The following is a 5,218-nucleotide window of genomic DNA, read 5'->3' on the forward strand; positions in this document are numbered from 1 at the left end:
TTTACGAAACAGAACGGCTTAAAGGCACTGACCTTTCCTTCTCCACTACCTTCAATCCTTTCTAGTTAAACCTAGGGATTAACACGAAGATAGTCAACGAAATCCTTCCAAATAAGGATCAAACAAAGGTCACCCCCGTTTCACTGTAGAAAGCGATTCTCCTCGATCTTTAACTTCCAACTTCCAATCTTCACTCTCCACTGTCTCGAACTAACAGGATCATAAAGAACCTGCTGGCAATGACCTCTTAAACTTTAGGCATTAAATAAAAACTTCATCCTTCAACTAAACTGCGTCATCACTTAAAACACGCAGTGGCATGAAGTCAACCTGGCAAATCCAGCCATGAACTGCCCCTCTTCACAGGGTGGGGTCTACCTTTTATAACCTGTAAAAAAAACCCGTCACATGATCTCTACTGGCGGGAAAATGACGTCATTCCACCATCACAAGACCATCACCTCAAGTCCAGTACAGCTTCAACCCCAGTCACATGACAAGGGCTCCACTGTCATGTGTCACGAGTATGTAACACCTCCCTCCAAAAAAACATTTTTGGTCTGACAAGAACAAAAATTTTTAACAATTGCTTACAAGAAAAACAAAGGTATAAATTTTATAACACACAATATACAATACCATCATATAACAGCTTGTAACTCACAATACAGTAGGAGTGTTACAATTGAAAAAAAACACTCCATAAAAAAATTACAGTGTACATTCAACATCGAGATAGACAATCAGCAACCACATTATCTTTACCTTTAATATGAGTCATCATAATATTGTACTCTTATAACATCAAACTCCAATTTAATAATCTTCTGTTTTTATTTTTCATCTTACTCAGGAAAACTAACGGATTATGATCAGTGTAAACAATAAGTGGTTTTTGAGTTGTACTAACATATACCTCAAAATATTCCAAAGCTAAAACAAGAGATAACAATTCTTTCTCTATTGTCGAATAATTTCTTTGATGCTTATTAAATTTCTTAGAAAAGTAAGCTACTGGATGATCAACCTCATCACCCTCATTCCTTTGCATTAATACTGCTCCTGCAGCCTCATCACTAGCATCCACAGCCAATGAAAAAGGTTTTCCAAAGTCAGGTGCCTTAAGCACAGGTTGTTGACATATCATTGTTTTCAATTTTTCAAATGCTTCTTGACAAGGCACCGTCCATACAAACTTCTCATTCTTCCGCAGAAGGTTAGTTAATGGAAGGGCAACATTAGCAAAATTCTTACAAAATTTCCGATAATATCCTACCATTCCCAAAAACCTTCTGAGAGTCTTTTTCCCCGTTGGAGTGGGAATCTTTAAAATTGCCTGAACTTTTGCCTGAACAGGAGCTACCTTACCTTGACCCACAACATAACCAAGGTAAGTCATAGTGGCATGTCCAAATTCACTCTTAGCTAAATTAATAGTTAAGTTAGCTTTTGAAAGCCTTTCAAACAATTTCTCCATTGCAATAATGTGTGCTTCCCAAGTATCATTTCCTGTCACTAAATCATCAATATAAGCATCAGTATCTTTCAATCCCTGAATCACAAAGTTAATCATCCTCTGGAAAGTACCTGGGGCATTCTTTATCCCAAACGGAAGAACATTATACTCATATAACCCAGATGGAGTTACAAATGCAGAAATCTCTCTACCTCTGTCCATTAATGGAACACACCAATACCCCTTCAATAAATCAATCTTTGTAAGGAACTTTGCTTTTCCAACTTTATCTACACAATCATCTACTCTAGGAATTGGATATGCATCTGTTTTTGTTACAGCATTCACCTTCCTATAATCCGTACAAAACCTAATACTACCATCTGGTTTTGGCACCATTACACATGGCGAACTCCAATTCGAGTTAGAATGTCTAATAATATTATTCTCTAACATATATTCAATTTCTTTCTCAGCAAGTTCACATTTTTCCATGTTCATCCTATATGGATGTTGTTTAATAGGTTTGGCATCTCCAACATCTACATCATGTGAAGCTATAGTAGTCCTTCTCGGAACATCTGGAAACAACTCCCTATACTTAAAAATCAACTCCTTCATCTGTTGTCTCTGCTCTAACTGTAAATGTGCAAATTTTTCATCAATATTTTCCAGAATGGTTGAATTTGGTAACCTAACAGAAACAACGTTGGATTTAGAATGAAAGTCAAATGAATCATCTACCATGTTCTTAGTTAAATCAAACTCACTCTCACTAACCACAACAGTCACAGTATCAGATTGTTTCTCAAAATATGGTTTAAACATATTTATATGGCAAAGTTGTGTTGACCTTCTACGATCTGGAGTTTTTACCACGTAATCCACATCATTGATTTTAGACACAATTTCATAAGGACCATGAAATCTAGCTTGTAAAGGATTTGTCTGCACTGGGAAAAGAACCAACACCTTATCTCCAGGCTTAAACATCCTCATCCTAGCTTCTTTATCATACCAAGTCTTCATTTTCTCCTGAGCCAACTTTAAATTTTCCTTAGCTAAGCGACAAGCTTTATGTAACCTGTCCTTAAATTTCAACACATAGTCCAACAAATTAGTGTGTACTTCCTTATTAATCCACTGTTCTCTCAATAAAGCTAAAGGTCCTCTAACTCTATGCCCAAACACAAGTTCAAATGGACTAAAACCTAAAGATTCCTGTACCGATTCCTTTACTGCAAATAAAAGTAAGTTTATACCCTCATTCCAGTCACTTTCATTTTCCACACAAAATGTCCTAATCATATTCTTGAGGGTAGAATGAAACCTCTCCAAGGCACCCTGCAATTCTGGATGGTATGCAGATGAAGTGATTTGCTTAGCTCCCAATTTATAAGCTATCTGTTGAAACAATCCAGACATAAAATTACTGCCTTGATCAGTTTGTATCTCCTTAGGTAATCCAAAAGAAGTAAAAAAAATTATAAGGGCCTTTGTCTTAGCTTTTATATTCCTAAGTGGTACTGCCTCTGGAAACCTAGAAGAAGTACACATGATAGTCAACAAATACTGATAACCAGTTTTTGTCTTTGGTAATGGACCAACACAATCTACAATAACTTTAGAAAATGGTTCACCAAATGCTGGGATAGGTTGTAATGGAGCTACTGGTGTAACCTGATTTGGTTTACCCACAATTTGACAAGTACGGCACGTTTTACAAAACATCGCCACATCTTTTCTTAGACCAGGCCAGTAAAAATGTTTTAAAAATCTTGTCCACAGTTTTCCTTGCCCCTTGATGTCCACCTAAAGGCACACTATGAGCTAAAGTCAAAATCTCATTTCGATAAACAACTACCTGGTAAACAACATTCCAATCCTCACTTGCAGGAATTGTAGGGGATCTCCACTTCCTCATCAACACTCCTTTTTCCAAGTAATATCCTACTGGCACCTTCGCAATTTCACTATCTAGTAAAACCTGCTCTCTTAATTTTATAATCTCAGAGTCTCTGTTCTGCTCTGCTATCATCTCCTTCCGAGACAAAGATAAATCTTTATAGTCAGACTTACTCCAAGAATCTTGTTCAAGCAACGAAGATAAGAAAGTCTCTGACACATCCTCAAAACTCAAATCCTGAGTTGAACAGTCCTGAATAACAACCTCATTCTGCGCATCAATCTTTTTAGCCATAGCTCTAGTCACAACACAGGAAGAATCTGTGTTAGAATTCAACTCTGGTTCCTCTGACTCCATTGTCAAATGCACTTCAGGAAAAACTTGTCCACCTGCCAAGTTATTACCTAACAATAAAGAAATACCCTTCACAGGTAAGCTATGCTGTAATCCTACTTTAACAAATCCTGTAACTAACCCTGACTTTAAATTTATTTTATGTAAATGTACAGGCATAAAATCACTTCCAACACCTCTTATGTAATTTACCTCACCAGTATCAGACTCTTCATTAAACTTCAACACACTGTTTAACATCAGTGATTGAGAAGCACCAGTATCCCTAAGGATTTTTATTGGCACCAGAGTAGATCCTTCCTTCAAGGATACAAACCCTTCAGTTATAAAATGATCATATCCCTTTCTAACTTGGTCAGACTCTAACAAAGCCTCATTGGTTTTTATCAAACCCTGTAACTTTACAGATGCTTCAGTATGTTGCACACAAGCATCTGGAACTGCTTCCTTCTCTTTCTTTTTCAATTTGAAACAGTTAGCTATTACATGGCCAGGCTTCTTACAATAGTTACAAGTAAGACCAAACTGTCTTTCCTTCACAGGCTTTCCTTTCTCATCAACTTTCTCATTAACCTCTGATTTAATTTCAGATTTACCTGGAGTCTCCATGTTATTTTTCCTCTTAAAATTTCTGCCCTGAGGAAATTTAATCTTATGGATCAAAACATACTCATCAGCTAATCTAGCACAGTCCTGCAATTTACCAGTATCCTTCTCATTTAAGTAGGTCCTTACTTCAACAGGAATGCTTCTTTTAAATTCCTCCATTAAAATCAGCTCTCTCAATGTATCATAGTCCCCATTTACATTTTTAGAAGAAACCCATCTCTCAAAACACATAGCTTTATCATAGGCAAATTCCACATAAGTTTTTTCCACAGACTTTTTCAAACTTCTGAATCTTTCCCTATATGCTTCTGGGACTAACTCATATGCATTTAAGATATGCGTCTTTACAATATCATAATCAAGTGCTTGCACAGCTGTTAAAGCTGTGTAAACTTGTTGTGCTTTGCCTTTAATTACACTCTGTAACAACACTGACCATTTATCTTTTGGCCACTCTGACATCCGAGCAATAGTTTCAAAATGTTGAAAATACCTTTCCACTTCTGTTTCACTAAATGGAGGAACCAATTTAATTTCTTGACTAGCAACAAACGGTTTTTTAGAACCAGAAGTCTGATTTCCAGACCTTAATTCCTCTATTGCATATGCAAATTCTCTCTTCTTTTGTTCCATCTCCAATTTACACCTCTCCAAATCAGCTTTACTTTGTTCCAATTTCATTTGTTCGATTTGCAACTGCATCTCCAGATTACTTATTTGAAACAACTCTAAAATCGATTAATCAAAAACACCCGAATCCACATAGTGTGACGCGATTTTTCTCTGTATTACAGCCTTAGATGTAGTCTGCAAAATACCTTTAAGGCGCAATCTGCTAGCTATCTCAAACACCTCAGTTTTTTTCGCCTTCGCCAACACCTCCGCAGCTGGCG

This window comes from Hypanus sabinus, chromosome 10, assembly GCF_030144855.1.
Source record: "Hypanus sabinus isolate sHypSab1 chromosome 10, sHypSab1.hap1, whole genome shotgun sequence".
Classification (NCBI taxonomy): Eukaryota; Metazoa; Chordata; class Chondrichthyes; order Myliobatiformes; family Dasyatidae; genus Hypanus; species Hypanus sabinus.